Source organism: Scardinius erythrophthalmus (assembly GCF_964197995.2).
Source record: "Scardinius erythrophthalmus genome assembly, chromosome: 17".
In the NCBI taxonomy this organism is placed as follows: domain Eukaryota; kingdom Metazoa; phylum Chordata; class Actinopteri; order Cypriniformes; family Leuciscidae; genus Scardinius; species Scardinius erythrophthalmus.
The window spans coordinates 8292629-8319232 of NC_138237.1; positions in this window are offsets into that span (position 1 = coordinate 8292629).

Genomic DNA, 26604 nt, shown 5'->3' on the forward strand with positions numbered 1-26604 from the left:
ATGCTTACATTTTCTTAACAGACAATCTATACCTCCCAACAAAATGATGGATTGTTTTTGTAGTATTTACAAATGTTAACACACAACATCCCACAATAGCAAAAACAATATTCCAAACCTTAGATACAGTATGGACTGCATTTATTTATTTACCATTTACATGAAACTTTTACCATTTTTGTAAATTTCATGATTTTAGTAAAATGTGATTTTGATTGCTAGCAAAATGTGTTGCTTTTGAACAATGTCATGAAGAAACAAGCTTTTCTTTCTGGAGTAATGCTGCTGAAAATTCAGCTTTTCATCACAGGAATAAATAACATTTTACACAATTTATTACATGACATACATATTTTTAAACATAAATCAGTTATTTCAAATTGTACTAGAGTAATATTTCACAATATGAAAGTTTATAAAAACCTCTGCTTCTGCAATGATATCAGTTCAAAAACAATATATCTGTGAGAGAGTCAAGGAGCTACAACGACAATATGTCCAGGTATAGTGTAGTATATTCAATTCAATGTCCAGTTCTATAAGCTTTGCACTTTGCAAGTAGGTAACCTACACAGCAATATGTTACAGTACAGTATGGTATACAGTAAATGACATGATTTACATAAACTTTGTTTTGAGAATTATGGAATTGGAGGCCAACAGGCCCCTCATGAATTCATATACATAGATGAGGCAGGATTCAATCTGGCCAAAAGGCGTCAACCTGGACAAAATGTAATGTGGAGGTGGAAGGTTTACTGTATGACCATCAGCCACATGAGCAGATGTCCCTCCTTGAAGTCATGGATGCTGGCTCCAAGGGTGGATCCGACATACCAAGCAGTTTTATCCCAGGTGCATCGCCTTGGATGATATCAGATGTGATCTTGATGAAAACATGTGGCCTAACCCTGAAGATCGCAGAGATTAGATACAGTAATTTTATGGGGTTTTTTTGCTGTTGTTTTTTTGTTCAGAATGCTCTTGTGTGTTTCATGGATATTTTGTTCACTGTAAGCAACTGTAAAACTTTTTCTGTTCTATCAAACCATGTTTCTACTGTACCTCCTGTAGTAAACAGTAAAGGAATAAAAACTGATTTGCTTTTTACTGGAATGCTTATGAATGTGAAAGTACTGTACATGTGGACAGTTCCCAACCAAGAATTTAGTGTAAAACGGTGAATTGCACGTTTTGCATGCAAATACCTGTAAAACTGAAACATAAAAGTCTATGCAGTTTTAGTAATGTCAACAATAGCCAGGATTTTGAAACCTGATGTACTTTGATTGACTGCATGAACCTTGTGAAGTGAAAACAAGTGTTATTCTTTGACAGAAAATTTTAATTTTGAGTCAGATTTCCAGTGTTTTGGTAAAGTTAGTGTGTGCGCAGAGAAACATGTTTTCTGTTTTGAAATGAAGAGTTAGTATATATTTAACAAAATGTGTTTTTGAGAAGACAATTAACCATTTGGCCAATTGTGTTTTGTAGGTGTGAGTCTGTGTTAAGAGTTTAGAAAAAGTATCTTACAGTTTTTTTCAGTTGCTTAAGCACAATTTTGAAAACAGGGCCCGTTTTGTCAAAACACTACACACAATTAACACAACCCTACACCAAAGTAGCACAACACTTTAGATCATTTGCAAAATGGAACATTTTTGTCAAAACTATACACAAATTTATAAAAACAATATTTTGTTACCAGACGAAACACACACATTTCATATGACTTCAATCTTTTTGAACCAGTTACACACTGCTGTTGCTAACCTAAAACACGTTTAGCAAGTCTAATTCTCAGTGATTAGAGTACTGTAAATGAAGTACACAGAAAGTGCAACTATACAATAGTTCACCAAACACTACACAAGACCAATGCTGCAGACTGAGGAAAATAACATTTATTTCTCTTCATATACCCAAATCAGTCAACATGTCAACATGGAGAATCACAACAAAACATGTCCCAGTTTTCATGTTACAACAGTAGTGTGCATAACACTGTTAGCTCAGCAAACAACAGACAAATGTAAAATACTGTATCCAGTACAGGTTAAAATTACAGTAAACAACAACAACCAAAAAATAATCTGGAAAAAAAGACAATATTGTACAGAAAATACTACAGTAAACATAATATACATGATCTCTTCGCCTAGCTGGATCTGGCCAGAGAATTTCATCAACATCACAAGCAATATCCTCATTAGCAAGACAACGCGGGAAGAACCGTCTTGAATGTCGATTCTATCCTTGCACAGCTGCGGAGTCGACTTTATGTATTTTATATACTTACAGTAAAGTGAAGAATAAGACGACACAGACACGAGAGACACGAAAGTGTCGAGAGACACGTGTCTGTGTCGTCTTATTCTTCACTTTAAGTATATAAAATACATAACAAAGTTATTGATAACAGTGTATTGCATCTGGTGCATTTCATTACGGAGGTGAACCCCATGCTGTGAAATGGCAGCTCAAAGGGTGATGTTACCCCCATGTTGCCCAGGGACATTGATTATATTTTATATATTTTATCACATTTTATAGTGCTTAAACCTGATTGGTGTGTCTACAATTTTGCAATCATGTGTTTGTGTACCTGATGGCTGTGTTTAACAGATTGGCTCAAAGGTGTGGTAATTTGACAGTCAGTGCTTTGGAATTGCAAGGAAGTGACATTATGATATACTTCTGTGTCTGATGTATACAAGTGTGTTTAGTGTTTTGCAAATCACTGTGTGTAATGTTTTGCAAATAGTGTGAAGCTGACAATGTGCTTCCAGTTGTGCAAATCTAGCCTTGTGTTTTGCTCCTTGAGTGTAAGGTTTTGCTAATTGTGGGAAAAGTTTAATTTTAGTGTGTAAGCAATTGAAAAAAACTGTAAGTATGGGTAAGCGCTTGTTAGCGATTGAAAAAAACTGTAAACAGAAATCAGTTATTTCAAATTGTACTACAGTAATATTTCACAATATGAAAGTTTATAAAAACCTCTGCTTCTGCAATGATATCAGTTCAAAAACAATATATCAGTGAGAGAGTCAAGGAGCTACAACGACAATATGTCCAGGTATAGTGTACTGTATATTCAATTCAATGTCCAGTTCTATAAGCTTTGCACTTTGCAAGTAGGTAACCTACACAACAATAGGTTACAGTACAGTATGGTATACAGTAAATGACATGATTTACACAAACTTTGTTTTGAGAATTATGGAATTGGAGGCCAACAGGCCCCTCATGAATTCATATACATAGATGAGGCAGGATTCAATCTGGCCAAAAGGCGTCAACCTGGACAAAATGTAATGTGGAGGTGGAAGGTTTATGACCATCAGCCACATGACCAGATGTGTAAAATTTAGTGTAAAATGGTGGATTGCACGTTTTGCATGCAAATACCTGTAAAACTGAAACATAAAAGTCTATGCAGTTTTAGTAATGTCAACAATAGCCAGGATTTTGAAACCTGGTGTACTTTGACTGAGTGCATGTACCTTGTGAAGTGGAAACAAGTGTTATTCTTTGACAGAAAATTTTCTGTAACAGTACAGAGACGGATACAATCGCAAGTAAAAGAATGTTTATTTAAAGGTCAGAGTACACAGGTCGGGAAACAACACTCAGATGTAGGAATGACGCAGGGACTTCAATGGGCAACCCGGTGATGGTGTGCGGTGAACGGCGTGCTCAGGAACCAGGAACAATAAACAATCCAGACGCGTGAACACACAACGAAGCAAATCCACGAAGACAGGAATCCACACGAGGAGATGAGAGCCACACACGGGAACAGGACACGACACCGGGGAAGCCACAACGATCTGACAACATGAGATGGGAATTACTGCACATATAAAGGGAACGGGGATTGAACACAGCTGGCAACAATAATCACCACAATGAGTAACCACACCCACACACACACAACACACACACACACATCAGTAATGAGACAGCCGATTCATGAACCGTGACAGTACCCCCTCCCTTAGGAACGCCTCCTGGCGTTCCCCGATAACCCTACCTGTCGATTGTAATCATCGATAAGGGAGTGATCCAGGATGTCTCTAGCAGGTACCCAACTTCTCTCCTCCGGACCGTAACCCTCCCAGTCCACCAAGTACTGAAATCCGCGTCCCCTCCGTCTCGAGTCCAGAATACGACGTACCGAATACGTAAGTTCCCCATCTACGAGTCGCGGCGGGGGGGGAACTGGGACTGGCGGATTAATGTGAGAATAAAACACAGGCTTAATTCTAGACACATGAAAGGCGGGGTGAATTCTCCTGTACGCTGGAGGAAGTTTGAGTCGGACTGTCACCGGACTAATAATCTTGGTGACAGGAAACGGGCCGATAAATTTGGGAGCTAACTTGTTAGAAACGGAGCGGAGAGGAATATTTCTGGTAGAAAGCCACACTTTTTGACCCACGACGTATACGGGAGGCTTTGACCGGTGGCGATCGGCCTTGGCCTTCATGCGCCCCCCCGCTTGGAGAAGAGTCTCACGGGCTCTAGTCCAAGTGCGGCGACACCTCTGGACGAAGGCGTGAGCAGAGGGGACCGCGACTTCGGATTCCAGACTCGGAAAAATTGGTGGCTGGTAACCTAAACTACACTTAAACGGAGAGAGGCCCGTAGATGACACTGGTAACGAGTTATGGGCGTACTCCACCATAGAAAGTTGTTGGCTCCAGGACGAAGGATTCTTGGTTACCAAACATCGCAACGTTCTCTCCAGATCCTGGTTGGCCCGTTCAGACTGGCCATTGGTCTGGGGATGATAACCTGAAGACAAACTGACCGTAGCCCCCAATAATTTACAGAACTCCTTCCAGAATTTGGACACAAATTGGGAACCCCTGTCAGAGACCACGTCCGTCGGGAGGCCATGTAACCGAAAGACATGATCAATGACCGTGACCGCTGTCTCCTTGGCTGAAGGTAATTTGGGCAAGGGGATGAAATGTGCCGCCTTCGAGAACCGGTCCACTACGGTTAAAACAACCGTCATGCCCTTGGAGGGCGGGAGGGCGGTAACAAAATCTAGTGCGATGTGGGACCAGGGTCTCGAAGGGACAGACAGCGGTCGAAGTAACCCATCCGGAGGTCGGTTGGATGTCTTACCAGTGGCACAGATAGAACAAGCCAAAACAAAATCGTGAACGTCGCGAGCCATTAATGGCCACCAGAATCGTTGCTTAACTAAAAAACTGGTGCGAGTCACTCCTGGATGACAAGCCACGTTGGAGCAATGACCCCACCGAATAACGTCGGACCGTAACCCCTCCGGAACAAACAAACGATTCGGTGGGCAGCCGGGCGGAGGCGTTACCCCTTCTAAGGCCGTCTTGACCTTCGACTCGACCTCCCATACGAGTGTGGAGATAACTACTTTCTCAGGTAAAATACACTCGGGAGTCACCGGGCGTTCGGAAGGATCAAAAATACGAGATAAAGAGTCGGGTTTGATGTTCTTGGAACCCGGGCGGTACGAGAGAACAAAGTCAAAACGTCCGAAAAAAAGAGCCCACCGAGCCTGCCTGGAGTTAAGTCTTTTAGCAGATCTAATATATTCAAGGTTCTTGTGATCGGTCCAAACGATAAAGGGGACCCCTGACCCCTCTAACCAATGACGCCACTCCTCCAACGCTAACTTGACTGCCAACAACTCTCTGTTACCAATGTCATAATTGCGTTCGGCAGGCGATAGTCGATGAGAATAAAACGCGCAGGGATGCATCTTGTCGTCTGAGGAAGCGCGTTGAGAAAGCACTGCTCCTACTCCCACCTCTGACGCGTCGACCTCCACCACGAACTGACGTGTGGGATCAGGGGTGATGAGAATGGGGGCCGAAACAAAACGACCTTTGAGTTTGACGAACACTGCCTCGGCAGTGTTCGACCACCTGAACGTCGTTCGGGGGGAGGTCAAGGCAGTCAGAGGTGCGACTAGTTGGCTGTAATTGCGAATGAAACGCCGATAAAAATTGGCGAACCCCAGAAACCGCTGTAGGGCCTTACGGGAATCTGGCTTTGGCCAATCTACCACAGCCTTAATCTTGTCAGGATCCATGCGCACTCCCTCAGAAGAGATGATGTACCCTAGAAAAGGAACAGACTGTGCATGAAACGCGCATTTCTCCGCCTTGACAAAAAGCCCATTCTCTAACAGTCTCTGGAGCACTCGTCTGACGTGTTGAACGTGTTCCTGGAGAGACGAAGAAAAAATCAATATGTCATCCAGGTAAACATATATGAACTGATCGACCATGTCTCTCAACACATCATTGACGAGTGCTTGGAAAACCGCTGGGGAGTTGGAAAGCCCGAAGGGCATAACCAAGTATTCAAAGTGCCCCCTAGGGGTATTAAAAGCGGTTTTCCATTCATCCCCCTTCCTGATGCGAACCAAATGATATGCATTACGCAAGTCCAGTTTCGTGAAAATGGATGCTCCCTGCAACCTCTCGAAAGCCGAAGACATCAACGGCAAAGGATAAGAATTCTTTACCGTGATGTTGTTCAGCTCTCGGTAATCAATACAAGGTCGCAGAGAGCCATCCTTCTTCCCAACGAAAAAGAACCCCGCCCCCGCAGGAGAAGAGGAAGGCTGGATGAACCCAGAGGCTAAAGAATCAGAAATATATTTCTCCATGGCCTCCCTCTCGGGAACAGAAAGAGAGTAGAGTTTGCCTTTAGGCGGAGATTTACCTGGCAGTAGATCTATCGCACAGTCATAGGAACGATGCGGAGGAAGAGAAGCAGCACGAGACTTACTGAACACCTCCTTCAGGTCGAGGTACTCCGCGGGCACGTTAGACAAATCCGCTGCCTCACTCTGAAACACAGAACCAGACACAGACGAACAGGCAGACAACAAACAAGACTCATGACAATGGTTACTCCAAGAGGAAACAGAATTATTGTGCCAGTCGATATGGGGGTTGTGTTGAGTGAGCCACGGGTGCCCTAAAACCACTGGTGCTAGTGGTGAATCCATGAGTAAAAAGGAAATGTTCTCGGTGTGATTGCCAGAAGTAATAAGTTTAAGTGGTTCAGTAGTGTGGGAGATTTCAGGAAGTTCTTGTCCATTGAGTGCGTTGACGGAGATCTTGTGGGAAAGGGGAGTGATGGGGATCTGGAGTCTGAGTGCAAGTCCGAAGTCCATAAAATTACCCTCTGCTCCCGAATCCAGCAGTGCTTGAGTGCGATGCGTGGAGGTTGCCCATTTCAGTCTTACCGGGAGGAGGGTCGATGATGGTGATGAGGTCTTCTCGGCGGAGATCCCACCCGATAGTAGCCTCATACTTACTATCGGGCTTGCTCTTTTACCGGGCAGCAAAAAAGGAAGTGGCCAGCCTTGCCACAGTAAAGGCAGAGTCCCTGGGACCTCCGCCTTTCCCTCTCCTCCCGGGAAAGCCGAGCTCTCCCTACCTGCATGGGTTCAAGATCTGGAACTGGGCTGACCGCGTTCCCGCCGCTGGCCCGTGGATCCTCAGGATGGTGCTGGAGTCGACTCTGCTGTGCACGAGAAGTCACACGATCAAGACGAGCATCGACCCTCAGCGCAAGATCCACCAGGCCATCCAGGGTCTTGGGAAGGTCCAGGATGTAAATCTCTTTCTGAACGCGGTCAGCCAACCCATGCAGGAACATGTCCCACTGCGCCTCCTCGTTCCATTGGCACTCTGCAGCCAGGGTGCGGAACTGGATGGAATAGTCCGACACCGAGCCATTTCCTTGGCGTAGATCCGCGAGTAATCTGGCTGCCTCCTTACCCGCCACCGCTCGATCGAATACTCTTCTCATCTCCGAGGAGAGTGCCTGGAACGAGGCGCAGCAGATGTTTTGGTTCTCCCACACCGCCGTTCCCCAGAGAGCCGCCTTCCCCGACAGTAGTGTCAACACGAACGCCACTTTAGACTGTTCGGTGCAAAAGGTTCGTGGCTGCAGTGCAAAGTGCAAAGAACAAGCAGTGAGAAAAGCCCTACAATACTCGGGCTCACCTGAGTATTTCTCTGGCGTGGGCAGACGAGGCTCCGGCTGATTCTCTTGCAGAGGCGGGGGGGGTTGAACGGGCGGTGTGGGCGGCGCAGTGGGAACACGGAGAAGTTGTAGCTGTTGGGTGAGCTCGGACACCTGCGTCACGAGTGTCTGAACCGCGCGACCTGTGTTCGCGATATCTTCTCCTTGTTGATCCATTCTTGTGACGCTGTGCGTGATGAACTCATTCAATCTGGCAGTACTTGCTGTATCCATAGTTGGTCAGATCGTTCTGTAACAGTACAGAGACGGATACAATCGCAAGTAAAAGAATGTTTATTTAAAGGTCAGAGTACACAGGTCGGGAAACAACACTCAGATGTAGGAATGACGCAGGGACTTCAATGGGCAACCCGGTGATGGTGTGCGGTGAACGGCGTGCTCAGGAACCAGGAACAATAAACAATCCAGACGCGTGAACACACAACGAAGCAAATCCACGAAGACAGGAATCCACACGAGGAGATGAGAGCCACACACGGGAACAGGACACGACACCGGGGAAGCCACAACGATCTGACAACATGAGATGGGAATTACTGCACATATAAAGGGAACGGGGATTGAACACAGCTGGCAACAATAATCACCACAATGAGTAACCACACCCACACACACACAACACACACACACACATCAGTAATGAGACAGCCGATTCATGAACCGTGACAATTTTCATTTTGAGTCAGATTTCCAGTGTTTTGGTAAAGTTAGTGTGTGCGCAGAGAAACATGTTTTCTGTTTTGAAATGAAGAGTTAGTATATATTTAACAAAATGTGTTTTTGAGAAGACAATTAACCATTTGTCCAATTGTGTTTTGTAGGTGTGAGTCTGTGTTAAGAGTTTAGAAAAAGTATCTGAAGTATGGGTAAGCGCTTGTTAGCGATTGAAAAAAACTGTAAACATTGAATACATTTTTACAGTTTTTCTGAATTGCTAAAACACTAAACCCCATTCTCTGAACCAAATTCTCAATAGTCTAAACCAATTTGTCGAATAAATCACTCTTTCTGTGAAACATTAAACAAGTTCAGGTAGTTAAAACACAGTTTGCAAATCTCATGCACTCTCTTTTCATTTTCATTTTGCACTGTGATCAGGGTTCGAAATGAGGGGTCTGGGGGGGGGTCCCGGACCCTCCATAAGTCATTAGGGACCCCCCATAAGAATTTATTTTTGGATTTTGGGGGGTCCCCGACAAATATATTTTAACATTAAAAATGATTGTGAAAATTATAGGTCTTTAGTGACGTTTTATATTTCTAACAGTAATTAATTTATTTCCTGGCGCGAGGCAGCAATCAGGGCAGCTATTAGCCGAGTGAGTTCCTATACAGCGTCACAGATTGTTGTTGTGGTGCTCCCGCAGACACGCACTAAGATACAAAGAGTGAAATCCTGGATGAAAATGTAAGTGCTTCGATTATATTTATATCTCCATAATTGCTTATAGTAAAATATTAGTTCGAGTTCGAGTTCCTATATCAAAAGTTGCATTAACTAGATACCCAGTGTAATGATTAGAAGAGTATGTTTGTCAACGTTTCTTGCTAGCTGTAACTTTATGTGTATGAAGCCAAATGATCTGCCAGCTAACAGCAGACTATGGAAGCTTGTTTCCGCCACAGAGTGAAAAATAAAAAAGGTAATTGCGACTTTTTAATCTCACAATTCTGACTTTTTTTCCTCACAATTGCGAGTTTACATCTTACAATTCTGACTTTTTATCTCAGAATTACGTGATATAAAGTCGCAATTGCAGGTTATAAAGTCAGAATTGTCTGATATAAAGTTGCAATTGTGTGTTATTACAGTTTTTCTCGATTGCTTAAACACATTTCTTGAAACTATGCCTCGTATTCTCAAAACTATAAACACAAATCCATAACGTCTCACCCAATTCCCCAAACATCCTATTTTCAGGTCAAAATGAAGCTCTACACTCAAAACCATTCACTCTTGCTGAAAAACCAAACTTTGCCCTCAAACAGGACACACAAGCCCTCAAAATCACACACACTACAACATAGTCTAACACACTGGTGCAATAAATTCAAAACAACATTTCCAAAACTGGTAAGTTATGTTGCTTGTGGTTCCCCCATCACAAACCTTTTCACATGATGAACACAAAAGACACAACCAGTGGATACATTGGCACATTTTTATTCATACACAGAAAACACACACACACACACAAAAACATTTTTTTTTCTGTTTTACTCTTTTTTTTTACTTTTTTTTTTTACTCTCTCCTCTTATTTTTTTTTTATATATTTACTTGCAGTAAGATGTGTGTGACCAACATATGACAGTAAAAGAGCACACACAAACCATATTCTAATATGGAATTGTATTGGAATGGTAAAGAGTGTTGGGACGTGACAGGAGGGCCTCCACTCAAGAAGACAATATGATGGACACGTCTAAGAATGTTCCACATATGGTTGAAATACCATCATTTGCCTAGAAAGATAACATTCTGGGAGTCAAGACTATAAAGGAGAAAGGATGCCCTCCCTTCACTGTCACACTCTGCAGCCACACTGTCTGAATGTACGACTGCTGGCCTTTTCTTGCAAGAAAATAAACCTCATCAAAGACTATTGGAAATGTTTGTCTCTTATTCAGTGATATAATTTTGTTTGCCACCACACCTCACTGAAGGTTCTCGAGGCGACGGTAAAGTGACTCAAATTTGGCCTTACTCGTAGCCCAGCCTCCCTCATAGTCATAACATTGACAAAGACATGGGCAACTAGAGTGGCTTGAATTTCATCTGACACTGCTTGTCTTCTTGTCCTTGCCCATCCTCCTCCTCCTCATTCTTATCCCTCTTCCTTCATGTCTTTCTGGATCCATTGTTCCAAAACGCAATAAACTGATTTGGGCCCTTTTATATATCTATTGAAGGTTCTGATTGATGTGTGTTCAATTTTGACTCTTAGTATTTCCACCTGGGTAATTGTGTGCTAACTGAGCTGAAGCTGTGCTGACTTGAGTGAACAATTTTGAATGCTAGTGCTTTCTAAATGACAACATGGTCTAAGCAATGAGAAATTAAGGGATTTGTGTGTAGAGTTTTGCAGTGACAGTTCAACAAATCTGACTCATGTGTCAAAACAGGGAATAGTGTTTATGGTTTAGTGAAATGGGTGTGCTTTTTGATAAATGGCGTTATGGTTTTGAAATTTTAGTTCAAAAGCCTGGTTATAGTGTTTAAGCAATCGAGAAAAACTGTAAGTCAAAATTGCGTGATATAAAGTCGGAATTATGAGATATAAACTTGCAATTGCGAGAAATATACTTAAAATTCTGACTTTTTTTCCTCAGAATTGCATGTTTATATTCTGACTTTATAATACGCAATTGGGAGATATAAAGCCAGAATTGCATGATATAAAGTCGCAATTGCGTGTTATAAAGTCAGAATTGTGAGATATAAACTATTCTGAGGAAAAAAAAATAGTCTGTCTTTTTTTTTCTTAGAATTGGACTTTATATATCACAATTGTTTGTTTATATCTCACAATTCTGAGAAAAGATGTCAGAATTGCAGGATATAAACTCGCAATTATGTGTTATAAAGTCAGAATTGCGTAATAAAGTTTAAAATCGCAATTGCGAGAAAAAAGTCAGAATTCTGACTTCATAAGACGCAATTGCGACTTTATTTCACGCAATTCTGACTTTATATCTCGCAATTCTGACTTTATAACGCAATTGCGACTTTATTTCACGCAATTCTGACTTTATATCTCGAAATTCTGAGAAAAAAAGTCAGAATTGCGAGATGTAAACTCGCAATTGTGAGATAAAAAGTCCCAATTTTAAAATGTTTTATTCTGTGGCGGAAACGAGCTTCCATAGCAGTCCTAGCAGCTAGACTAGTTAGTCAAAGCTAGCATAACAACAAGATAACCAGGTCTGTGAGTTGATTAAAGTGAATGTGATTTGAGCATGAATGAGTATACATAAGAGCTTGGTAAGCTATCTAGGAAGCTAATATTATTTTTCTTAATGTAGAATCCTAAATCATGGAGAGAAAAAGAACTTGTAACTTTGTTGCTCAAGAGTTAGAGGTTTACCTGTTAGATTATAGCCACTTCTCCAGACACCACTACAATACTGGGCCAAGCCCAAACCATGAAAAACATCCCAAGACCATTATCCCACCTTCAACATTGGTCCATATAATTTTGCCTACAGTATGTAGCAAGGTAGTCTTCAGAATTTTAATAATTTAATAATTAAATTTTAGGGGACCCCCCAAGAGTCCTAAGTCATTTCGAACCCTGACTGTGATGCACTTTCATTTCAAAATGCTAAACACAGGTAGGCGAAAGTTAAACACAACTGCAACACAATTGTCATCGTTTACACACAGCGACTCAAAATTATTCACACTTATTTCTAATGATGTGACCAAACCAACTGTACATAGTACAAGTCAGTTCAGAGTCCCAAAATTTACTCAAAATGTTGCACTGAATGTTGATACCAACAATGGATGGAAACAATATAAGAGGGAGAAGAGGATGAGGACGAGGAAGAGGTGGTGAACAAGCCGGAAGAGGATGAGGACGAGGAAGAGTAAGGTGTGGAGAATGTTGTCAAGGCTGGATCTGCTTTAGGGTTTTTCCCTTTTCCTGCAGAGATGACATTGTCTGAGACGTGGAGAAACTCCTCCGGCCGGACCAACATGCAGACTTGATGCTGAAGCAGAATAAAATCTCTTTCACTGACCTTGATTTTCCAGTTGCACAACTCTTCTGAGTGTATTTTACTGTAACATGCTTTTCATTTAGAGTTTTTTACTGTAACCTTTTTGGCTTTTGCAGTTGGGTCACTGTATTTTAACAGTATGCAAGTGGTGAATATACAGGCATTCGATAGGCCTACAGGAAGTTGTCATTACTATACTTTTTTTACGTAATTGCTAAATTTGTTTACTTTGTTACAATATACTTTTTTTTCTGTAACTGCATGCTTTGGATTCTGTGTTCTCCATTTTTTGATGTAGTGTGTAATGAATGATCTGTAGTGTTTATAATTTTGACTCGCTGTGTGTGTGATCTGAGAACATTGTTTGAGTTTGAGAACAGATAAAATGGTTTTGAAGCAATTGTTTGATTTTGCCAGAAGAGTCAGAGGTTCTGTGAATGTGGTTTGAACATTTGGTTTTGTGTTTAAGGTTTTGAGAAAGTGAGTGATGGTTTCAAGAAATGTGTTTTAGCAATTCAGAAAAACTGTAAAATATTGCTGATTACTTACAAAGCACTAAATGCTTTAGCTCCGCAGTACTTGAGGGAGCTCTTAACGCATTATAGTCCTTCACGTCTGCCGCTGGCGGTAGATCCTTCTCCTATTTAGCACCAAAACTTTGGAATGGTCTTCCTAACATTGTCCGGAAAGCAGACACACTCTGTCAGTTCAAAGCTGGACTAGACTTTTATAATTCAGTTTTATAGGCTGCATAGATTAGGTCAGCCGGAACCGGGAACACTTCCTATAAATCCTGATGTACTCGCTACATCATAAGAAGAATGGCGTCTACGCTAATATTAGTCTCTCTGTTTATCCTGAGGTTTACCGCAGTCCGCCGGATCCAGGCCATATTCAGATCTGATGAAGGACCTGTGCCTGGACATGACAACAGCGCAGAAATGTCACCTATAGTCTCTCCCCTGTGAAGGCCTCCCTCCCCTCCCTTTACCTATCTACAGATAAAGCGTTGTCGGCATAATTCCGGTTCACGTGGCTAGGTGGAAGGCAGCGGAAAAAATACTGTATTATAAATTTTAAGGCCAGACAAGTAGTATGTTGAGGGGTGATTTGTACGGAAGGACTACACGCCTGCGCACATATATTCAAACGCGCATACAGACTGAACTCGTAATGTGCATGTGCTCACTGTTCTCACTGGTTTGCGTTTTTGAAGTTTGCGCAGAAAGAACTTAAAACGGTGTCGTGTTAGCAGCCCCTAAGTTATTAACTAATGATTGTTGCGATTGTAACTTTAGCTGGACAATAACTTTATTCTAGAGCTGCTATAAAGCCAAAACAATCTCTGTTACTTTAATTTCCTATTATCAATGTAAAGCTGCTTTGGAACAATCAACATTGTTAAAAGCGCTATATAAATGAAGATTACTTGACTTGACTTGTATATATGACTCAGCCTGGTTTCTCCCAAGGTTTTTTTTCTCAATTCTGTCTCCTGATGGAGTTTTAGTTCCTTGCCACTGTCGCCTCTGGCTTGCTTATTCGGGGACACTTAATAGTCAAAAATATTACTGATCTGCCTGCTTTTACAACATTTTATGAGAACTGAACTGAGTTTTTTCCAGAGCTGCTGTATAGATAAATTAATTAAATTAATAACTAATGATTTTTACAATGGAGATGAATCAACACTGAACTGGCTTCAACTGAGCAATGACAGTATTTTCTTCTAGAGCTACTGTGTTTTCCTGTTATCACTGTAAAGTTGCTTTGAAACTATCTGTATTGTAAAAAGCGCTATATAAATAAAGGTGACTTGACTTGACTTGACGAACAATTGATGGTACGATGGAGCTGAGGACTCATGAAGAGCTTATAAAATGTGTAAAGGAGTCAAATCAGCGTCAGGAATCCCTCCGTCACACATACAAACGAAGATCTGCTGCAAGAATACTTTACTTCTTAAAGGGCCTCATTATGATATTTTAAAGGGTCCTGATTTCGTTTTTTGGAGGTCTCAGGTCTCTTACAACAGGTTTACATGCATCAGAGGTAAAAAAAAAAAAACACTTTAATTTTCTCATTGCACATCACCGTATTTTTCAACGATTCTCAAACGACTTGACGGATGAATCAATCTCTCTAAATCTTTGCTTTCCACAAGCCTACTCTGCTCTGATTGGCCAGATGGCCAGGTCTGTTGTGATTGGTCTAACGATTACAGGGCGCGTCGGAAGCTAAACACCCAACTGAATTTATACCGTAACTGAATTTCAGCTCCTGAGGCTTCCTAAAGCTCAGCAATGGTACACACTGTAAAGACAGTAACAATGGAGTCAAATTTACCATATCAATCTGGGCGCGGGTCTGATGACGTAACAAGAAGAACTAGTTATTGAACCCGGATTGAACCCAGACAGTCTCATGCATACAGATACAGATTCGGGCTACGGTCTACAATCGCATATGTAGGCGAAATTTGTTTGACATTTCTAATCATAAACACAGCCATGTTGAAGCCTGCAGTGATGTTTTTCATTGATGTTATGGTAGTCCACTCTGCTTATTTTTTTTCGAGAATGCTGCATTCCTGTTTGCCATTGCGCACGAAACTTCATGCCAATAAATCATCCGAAATATTGCTGACTTGTGCGCATCTCAAGCGCCCTCTTTACATTCGTCCTAATGCCTGTTAGTTGTCCGTGGATTTGCCTATATTTGGCGTTTAAAATGGAAACGATTTTACAATCGATTCAATAAACAATTATGTCTCAGGAAGTCACAGCCCTATTAACAAGTATATGTCCATCAACACACCGGTGTATGTTTCTAATTTCTTGCTGTGCACATGCGGATCTGTATCATTAACAGCACATACGTTAGCACATACATTAATATGCTCAGCTTACGTATGTGCTGTTAATGAATGATACAGATCCGCATGTGCACAGCAAGAAATTAGAAACATACACCGGTTATTAGGAAATAACCGGATATAACAGGGGTGGTTCTAGAGGCGGGGCCACAGGGGCCCTGGCCCCTGCTGAAATCTGATTGGCCCCCGTTCCTAGGGGTGGGGGGAAAAATCGATTCTTAGATGCATCGCGATGCGGACGTGGACGATTCTGAATCGATTCACAAATGTCAAAAATCGATTTTCTAAAAAAAATATATGTATTTTTTTCCTAATAACGTAATATTGACGGAACGCAAAAGGCGGAACTCTAAAGCGGATGTGCAGTGCGCGGACAGTCTGTGGCGTGCGCATAACAGAGTCGCGACCATAGACAGTATAAGAAGTGGACAGAGCCATCTCATTGGAACTCAATTGAGACAAGTGAAGCTTTATTATTTAGTTGTGAATAAGAGCGGCTTTGTAAGTTACTAATCATTCAGAATATGCATAAGTCCACAAGCATTATGTTTGTATGAGAGCTGCTGGTACATAATCCTATATTTTTGAATGAAAACTGTGTGTGAATTTGCTACAGCAAAATGTTTTTGTTTTTTTTTTGTCTGAAGGATTATATTGCTCATTGGGAATAACAAGAGGATGTTGGTTAGAAGTATATTATTAAATGCTAGATTCAGAATATGCTGAAGTTTGTATTAATTTACTACAAGTACGCTGCTAGTACAGGCACACATTTATTTTCTTGTTGGTTCTTTGCAATGTTGGGACAAATGCTGGCAAATGTAACCTTACAGTTGACTTGCCAAATCACTTCCATTTGTTTTATTAATAAAATTAATATTGGAAGTATTGGAAGTAAGTTCGTTATGGGTCATCATAAATACTTTGCTTTAAAAGTCCCCAAAAAAACTTAATAATTGATAATCGTTACCCTCTGAATCATAATCGAATCAAATCGTGAGGTGCCTAGACTAGAGATTCCCACCCATCAATCGTCGACAAGAAGAGCAACCGGAGAATTCTTCACAACGATCACAGATGCAATTCCACCCCCAAACAATTAACAATAATTTACTGTTTATAAGCGACGACATGATTATGAAACTTAAAAGGTGGAATTCAGAAAGAAGTGCATTGTGTCCTTTATGTACAGTATAAATAAATGAAAAAAATCATTAAGAATTTTACTGGCTCATAATTTTTTATTAGAGCGTTTGAAAAAGGAATGACTGCCGAAATTTATTTGCACTGTACTGAATAAATTATTTTGTGTGCTTGAATGTACCCTGTATTTGGCCCCTGAATGTAACATGTGGCCCCTTAATGGCCCCTGTTACAGAAAAATCCTAGAACCGCCACTGTGAATGACTGATGTAACATCAAAGTTTGTAAAACAAATCTTGCTCCATCCTTTATCATTAATCAAATTAGTAAGGAAAGACAGACAATCTGCATTAATAGACACAGTTTTAGGTAATAGTGGCACACAGCTGATAAGCAGAAACATTTTAGTAAGACAGTAATAACGTGAGTTTGCCGGATAGCCGGAGACCTACACAATTTAAAACACAAAATGTTTTTTGCACACCCGGTAGAAAATATATACATCAATAATTAACTATGCAGGTTGTGATTCTGAGGATCAAGCTAGTCCAAATAAACTGGGTACTGACCAGTCTTTCAAGAGCAAGCGTTTTGTGAATCCCGCAATGAACTCCGAAATTTGAGAAGCAGTCATCAGGAAAATGTCGTGTTTGAGGGCGGGTCAAGCTGTAGCCAACATAGGCGGGCATTATACAAATGTATTTTCTAGAGATGTAGAACTGCAACGCAGTGGGATTCGAATCACAGACAACTCGTTTTGGTGACGGTGTTCATGCAGAGTCAACTCTTTCTTTTGGGAGGCAATAACTTTATTTATTGTGCACTTTCGACTTAACAACTTAGCAGATTGTTTACATTCACAGAGAGCTATATTACACACTGCATGAAAGGTAATATTCAAAAAACCACAATGGGGCACTTTAATACAACACGTAACACAATACATAAATCAACATAAGTAGAGGAACGAATTTGGCATGATGGGGACAGGATCGACATTAAACAATATACATGATCAGCAAATTTGAAGACCAGTGTAAACAGATGTTTTGATGTGAACAATATGTTATGATGTTACAATGAGAAGTTCATGTATGCATGTATGTTCACAGTCCAGTGTCAAAATAAGAGTCCTTTTCATAATAAGAGTCTCTAATCAAAGATCCTCACTGTGACACTGCCAACCTTACTGGATGAAATGTCAAACCCATAAAGAGGAATGGGACTGTGCAAGATTTGGGGGTGTTGATGGACTTGAGCTATGTTTTGAATCCCAACAGGAGTGCCAAATTTCGACTCCCTGACTATTAGCCCCCTCGTTGAAGCCGCTATCTGATTGCCTAATCCTAATCCCACCCCAAATCCTAAATTTAGAACCGTAAATAATCCGAAAACCTAGTGATAATCTGGCGAGGTTCAGAATTCAGCACAACACCTGGATGTGATTTTCTCAGCTTTTTGTTAATAATGTAGCTTTTCTTATGAGATATACCCACAGTTAGTGATGTAGTACTCGAGTCCGGTCTCTGGTTTTCTGGTTTCTGCTTTCTCAGACTCGTCTCGGACTTGTTCCTTCAAAGACTCGGTCTTGACTCGGACTCGACCCTTCAAAGACTCGGTCTTGACTCGGACTCGGCATTGGCGGTCTCATCCCCATAACTAGTCCACTAGAATACATACCACTAGAAAATTAGTCCATATTAAGGCGTTAAGACTGCTCCTCTAAACAATTCCCAATCTAGCTTAGTCTGTAGGCCTAACTGTTGATTATTAACTGGGGTGATATTGAATGATGAATATGAAAACTGACATGTTTTTATGGTCTTGGTCTCGACTCCTAAAGACGCGGTCTCAACTTGGACTTGCTTACCCAAAGACTCGGTCTTGACTCAGACTCGACTGTATTTGAAAACCAACGGACTCGGTCTCGACCCTTGAAAGACTCAGCATAGGCGGTCTCGTCCCCATCACTACCCACAGTGTTGATAAAAAAATGCTTAAAGCTAGAATAAAATGTTTTGTTGTTTAAAAGCAGAGGCTCTTTTTTCTTTTGATTGTGTTTGTTCAGATATTCATACAACAAAATATTCTGTAGGGCATGAAAGTAGCCGCGTTGAGATTGTCATCAGCACCTGGGGTCGGATTCACAAAACATTCTTAAGTATAAAATTTCTCTAAACCGCTATTTCCTTCTCATTTTCTACCTTGGGAAAAAAGGAAATGAATATTTTGCATTCTCAAACTTCTTCCTTATTAAGAAGATTTTCATAAATCCAGCCCCAGGCTGTTCTTTGGGTTGGTCTACAAGAACTTGTTGAACATCCAAACCAATGCTGTGCGCTGGGCTAAATGCTCTCGCTATGTATGTATGACTCAGCCTGGTTTCTCCCACGTTTTTTTCTCCATTCTGTCTCCTGATGGAGTTTTAGTTCCTTGCCACTTCCGCCTCTGGCTTGCTTAACATGGCTTCGACATCAACATCGCCTCTGGCTGGAACATTTTTAGACTTATTCATCAAGTCTGTCAGGTGTAAAAAAAAAAAAAAAAAAATTCTTTGAAAATGTAAGTAGGTAATTAAGAGTTCAGTTTAAATTGAACTCAGACTAGAGTAAAGTACAAACACCCCAAAATAATACTTCCATATGTCAAACAGTGTTGAATCATTTTAATGCTTAAATGTATTATTTAACATGTTACAGTTGCGAGACAAACAGTCTCTTTGAGTAAAAAGAGAATATGAACTATTCGTAGACTGGTTTCTCAGTAACATTATTAAACATTATTATGTGTGTGAAAGTCAGTTCCAAAGATTAAGCAAGCACAAATACCCTCTACTGAAAAACAAAACCAAAACAAGCCTCGTCTGCCCTGTCTGGATTGTATGTTTCCTTGTTCAGGCAGTTTTTAACTGGTTTAAGGCATGGTCTACTGGAGGATCAACTTTGCTGTTCACCATCTGAAAACGAAATGTGCTTTTCTCTCTATCTAAAGATCTTAATATAAAACAAAAATATATAAAACATATAGAACTTTGAGCACAGTAGTTTATGGTGGAAGGAAATCAACACCAGCACATACTGAACTTGCTGGTCCATTTATCATTTCCAAAGGAAATAATTATTTTAAGTTTTACATTGTTCTTGTCACACTGTGAACACATAAGTTCCTTAAGGCCCTTTCACACCAGAAACGATAACTAAAGATTACTATATTAATGTCCACAACAGCAAACAATATTTTTATTCTAAGCGCACGCTTATGTCCTCTGCTGTTTGAAATGCTCGAGCTCAATCTTAAAGCAGGATGGATTCTGGATTCTACGTTTTTATCATTCATCAGTTGGATGAAGAAGACTTTCTTTCATCTGCAGAACACAAAAGATATTATGGGTTGCACTTTATTTTCAGTATGTATGTGCACTTTAACTAAAGTAACTAGTTAATATAAGGTAACTACATGGGTTAGGGTTAGTCTAGAGGTAGGTTCAGGGTAAGTACCTATTATCCACTTATTGTAATTACTATAGTAAGTAAATAGTATGTACATGGAGAACAGGAAAGTAAAATAAAGTGCTACCATATTATGAATTGAATTGGGTCCAAGTAGTAATATTGCAAGTAAATAATTTCATATCTACTGTTTTTCCTTCATTGTCTTTGTGTTAAACTTTCATTTTCTCATGAAGATTAGGGTGGTCCTTATCAAGTTTTTTTTTTTTTTTTGCAAAATGTTAGTGTCTTAACCTTTTAAACTGTTCCTTTTAACTTTAAAATTAGAAATATGCAAAAATGATAATCTGCTTGATTCGGCCAAAGTTCCGGTTCAATTTCAAGGAACGTAATGTAATTTTTTTAACCAAAAATTTTTTCTAAAGCCAAACAATAACCAAGGTGATCATCAACAGAAATATGTATTGATTCCACCAGGAAAGGTAAATCTGCTAAACCGGGTCATTAATTTGGATTTGGTTTCTACAATAAGTAAACTGAGATATGCATCTAAAATAAATTTTTAGGAATATATGGTGCATTAGATGCTTTTATGGAGATTTTTTGGGAATTTTACTAGCCAGGTACAATACCAATTCAAATGATCTGTTTTTACAAAAATCATCAAAATCTCAGAAAGTTTAAAGCTATTTAGCTGCCAGTAATTATTATGTTACTGCCATAAAAATTGGCATGCTGTATTTTCTTATAAAGGAACAATTTGAAGGGTTAAGAGCATGACAATTGGAGACTTTAAAAATAAGGACCACCCTAATGAAGATCCTCCTCTTTTGAGGAACTATAAAATGGGTGCTGAAACAGGTAAGTTATTACATTCTCCTCCTGATCAAAGATGGATCTGCAAATCTCAGTTTTTCTTCTGTTCATTCTGTTCACTGCAGGTACAGAGACAAATTATGTTTGTTTTTGAGATTATTGAATACAAATTCAGATCATTGATGTCTCTCTCTCTCTCTCTCTCTCTCTCTCTCTCTCTCTCTCTCTCTCTCTCTCTCTCTCTCTCTCTCTCTCTCTCTCTCTCTCTCTCTCTCTCTCTCTCTCTCTCTCTCTCTCTCCCTCTACTAAAGGACACTCTCTCAGCTGTTTTGAGTGTCAGTCGGGCTCTTGTTCACTGACAAACTGCCCCAGTGGAAAAACCATCTGCTCCAGTATAACATCTGCTGGTAAGTCTGGATTTAGGCATGTGACAGTATAACATTTTCATGTTGCGATAATTGCTGCGATATATCAAAGTATACGGTATTATCATGATATTGAAATAAGTTACAAAAAAGTATTGTCATAGTCATGCTATAGGAGGTTTAATTAATGTATTTCTTATAACAAAACACAGAACATTTAAATACAATAAAGCAACACACATTTATGCATTTGGCAGATGCTTTTATCCAAAGCGACACAAAAATGTATAAAGTAAACAAATGTTTCAAACATATTATATCATTTGCTATAATTTATTGGTGCTGCAAAATGTAAATATATGTTGAACTTGTCAGTCGTCACAGAACAGCTACTACTTTTCTGGACAGAATTTACAACTGCATGCATAAAATATTCTAAATATACTGAAATTAATTTAGTTTTTCCTCAAATCATTATTCCATAATATAATTTGTAAATTTTAAACATTTTTCAAATGAGAAAAAAATGATGTAATGGTCATATTATATTACAAAGTTTGTCTATTCGTCCTACTTTGCAGGTCCAACTGATACTTCTCCAGTGACAAGTAAAAAGTGTGTTCCAGCAAGTGACTGTGCAACTGGGTCATACAACATCGGCAGTTATAAGTTCTCTTCTTCCTGCTGTAACACAGACCTGTGTAATGTTCAAGATGCTCCAGGTATTGTACTTTACAGTCAACAGTTTACAGTCATAAAACATTTATCAAGAAATAATTGTCGTGGGACTTTCCGCTGGACTGCTGAAATAAACCACACCAAACCAACTCTAGTGAGGCTCGACTGAAATATGAATGCAACACGGGCCAAAGACATCTAAACATAGAAGCCAGTTATTCCAATTTTACAAAAGATTATGAGGACACAACTTTTCATTTGAACAGTGAGAACCTAGAGTGTGTTGTGTGCTCAATTAGACCAGAACAATGTAAAGAAAGCTTTTTTTTCTTCTTCTTCCTGTAGATCCCTCTAATGCCCCGAATGGAAACAAATGTTATTATTGTGATGAACAGACGAACTGCTCAAAAGTATTGAACTGTTCAGGAAATCAAGACCGCTGCGGTACAGCATCAGGTGAGAAGATGAAGTGATTTTAAAAAAAATCTTTTTTAATCTTATGCATTTGATACAGTTTTCATATACCAATAACCCGCTTAGACACCCCAGCTTTCATTCATGAATCCACTTTTTATTTCCATCAGGGACTGTGGCAAGTCAGACAGTGGCTGTAAAAGGCTGTGTCTCTAAATCATTTTGTGACGGCGCAACATCATTTAGTAGTCTTGGCATTGAGAAAGTCTCATGTTGTGCGGGGAACCTGTGTAACGGGGCTCAGAGTGTCACCCAGAGCTTCCTGTTCCTCTGCTGTTCTCTGCTCTCCTACTTCATGATGCACTGAATACAGCAGATCTTCACATTCTACAATCAGACACTCTTTACTGAATATATAGCTTGTGTTTTTATCTGTACAAGATTTGATCTGGTGTGAGGAACTTAAAACAATATAGAAAATCTGATTAGTTGAAGGAAATATATATGGATTTTATGAAATATTAAACAAAATGTAACAAATCACTGAAATAAAATATAATTATCAACTTTGCATTTGTTTCTGGATTTATTTTTAAAACATAAAATTAGTGAAAAGGAGGCAGGGCTAATTTGCATAACAGCTTCATGTCAATTCTGATAGCTGTCACAGACAGAGCAAATGAGATGGCAGGCGATAGTGACTGACGCTTTCTAAACACGCTTTGTGCGGCTTTGAAACCTTTGCGAAACGTTTTGAACCAGTGATTCGGGGCTCAAATCAAACTGCCAAAGTCACATGATTTCAGTAAACGAGACTTTGTTACATCATAACCACTTTGAAATGTTGATGGCTAGCGGCTAGGGGACGATAATCTCTGTGAACTAGGGGTGTAAGGATTCACGCATTTTCTTGATGCATCGATTACAAATCCTGCAAGGGAGGCTCAAGCAAACACCCTTCTGAAACCTATAACAAATTGGACACCCTACGGTCTTGTGGACTTAATGGACACACGTTTGCAGCTGTCAGTCCTCAAGACCGCAAGTGCACAGCCCTGTCCCAAATGGCACACTTCATATGCACTTTCGGTCTTGTGGACTTAAAATGGCTGCCACGTGCGTGTCCGTTAAGTCTGTGAGACCGTAGGGTGTCAGTGTCCCATTTGTCATTTTAAGCCTCAGAAGGGTGCTCGCGAGCGCCCCCTTTGCGGTCGATATGCGCCCACGATGTGCACTTTTGCCGAGCCTGCACTGAAGTGCGGACTCGTAGGAAGACCACGAGTGCTTAGGGTGTCATTTGGGACATTGACCATCACATGAGCAGATCACAGCTCTCTGGCCCTGTCCCAAATGGCACCCAAAGCACTCGTGGTCTTCATACGAGTTCGCACTTTCGTGACGTAATGCCGCTTTGACTATCGGGAAGAAGTCTGCTGCGGAGCCCGAGGGCGCATATAGACCGTAAAGGGGGCGCTCACGAGCACCCTTCTGAGACCTAAAATGACAAATGGGACACTCTACGATGGACACGAGGCAGCCATTGTAAGTCCACAAGAGCGAAAGTGCATATGAAGTGTGCCATTTGGGACAGGGCCTCTAACAATAGACCCTTTCACATTTACGGGTTTCTCAGAAGCAGAAATCGTCATAGTTGGGTCAAGTTCTATAGCGGTGAATGAGAGACTACATTTAATATATGTTTTTATAATAATAAAAAACAATAATGGAAGCAGTGCATGTTTATGTACCTGGAACACTGTAATAAGTTCCTACACAATAGTTAACATGAACTAACAATACTTTGTTAGAACTAAAAAGCCTTTTTACATTTTGCCTAATATAAATTATTAAAATAAGAATCATTAAGAACTAACAAGTAAAAATGGACAAAAGTTTTTAGTGTTTTTGGCCCCACACGAAGGCCGATGTGTAGGCTAATTCACACCCAGACTAGTGTATTAGGGGAAACATTTAAATAATCCTGTGAATGCACTTTAAAAAATGCAGAATCTAATAGTTAATCGAATTGGCATCATATTTTATTGTGAATCATTTCAAATTGAATCGTTCTGAATTAGAAAAAAACTGTTCTTGAATGGAACACCTATGGATCGTGAATCAAGTCGATTCTCTGTCTACCCAAATATTCACAGCCCCACTATGTTTTTTTTAAAAGAAAAAAAAATTGTAAATACTTTGAAATGTCACATTAGTACAATAAAAGGAAGAGATTCAGTTAATAATATCTTATTGGACTGATTAACCAAGCTCTCCAAAATTTACTCAAATCACATGGACTGCAAAAAGATGTGCTATTAAATCCCTTTGTGAAGGGCCTCTGCTAAAGCTGAGAGAAGAGGCTGAAACATGTACATGTTTTATAAATTGTTTTTCTTTACTTAGCAAGGCAATTTCTGAAATCAAGTTTGAAGTAATGCTAAAGAACTTTATAATAACTTCAAAAGATATATTGCAAAATAATAATAACTTTCTTTTGGCACTGTTGTACTGTAGTGTAAAAAAGTGTAAAACTGCATTAAGCATCATTGATCAGCAGGGGGCAGCAGATTATATTTTTATAGCCACACTTAGGTAGGAATTCCGTTTTGGTCAAACAACGACCCGCTGTCGCTGAGTCGCTGTGGACTACTTGTATTTTGATTTCACAATTATGTTGTATACATTGTCACAGTATTAATGAATTAATTGCATTTGTTATTGGTAGTAAAGTCTTATCGTATATATAAGAGAAGTCACCAGAAAATAGAAACTACAAGCTGAACAACTGAACAAAACTGTCTTCAGGTGACATCTTCATCTTTAATGATTGACAGTGCTTTTTGATTAGCCTCATGGATAATAATCAGCAGGTCAACAAACGGGTAAAAATTGCTGTAATAAATGTCAAAAGTTTTCATCAGATGGGACAAAGATCAAATGATTATTACGTTTATGTATGTTTGTGCTCAAATCTGCTCTTTGTGCATTTTTTAGATTTTGTTCATCATATTCTATCCTCGAGTGGAGGCCAACACCATTTTACCATTCCATTGCAATTCTATAGTAAAATAAGGATTGTGTGTGATCTTTTACATCTATAAAATGGGCGCTTAAATTCATTCATCCCCCACATTAATTCATTCACCTTCTCATCAAAGATGGATCTGCAAATCTCAGTTTGTCTACTGTTCATTCTTTTCACTGGAGGTACAAATACATTTATATACATATATTTTTCCAAAAAAGTGTTTATAATGTTACTGGGTACAAATACAAATCATTGACATCTTTCTCTCTCTACCAAATGACACTCTCTCAACTGTTATGAATGTTGATCAGTCCAGTATGATGGATTGAAATATAATGCTATAATTACAGTTTTTCTCAATTGTTTACACACATTTTCTGGTACTTGAGACACAATGACCACAACATGTAACTCATTCACCAACCCCCTGAACCAATTCTGCTAAACTACAAGCACAATTCCTGCTTTACACTCAAAATTCAGATCTAAAACACACTTTTTTCAAAACACTACACACAATTCTCTGCTTTTGGCACAATTTTCATGCAGAAAATCTCTTGTTTTCACAAGGAACACACTGCCATTCAAATATTCACACTGACTCATCACATGGGCAAACACCCGTCACACAGTTTTACAATTAGCAATCAGAGCTTTAGCATAAAAGGTCCACAGGTGATCTCTTCAATGGGGCAATGGATGCCAACATTGGATTTTTTTTTTTTACTGTAACTGTATACAGTAAATTCTTCTTTTGTTTTGTATGTAGATCACTGTATGTACAACTTTGTGTTGGTTGGGATGTACACTGTGTACATTGTTTTTGTGGGAAAAATAAAATATATTTGTTACCATGTATTTGTGTGTTCTGAGTATAAAAACAATATTCTCAGATATTTTACAACACACTTATGTATGTACTGTCTGTGGTAAGTGTAACACTGAACAAAAAAAAGGCCTAAGTCATTATGATGAATGGAGAAGAAGTGTTTTACAGTCATCATAGTGTTTTACATTGAGCATATCAGTGTTCAACTGGTTCTTATATAAATGTCTAT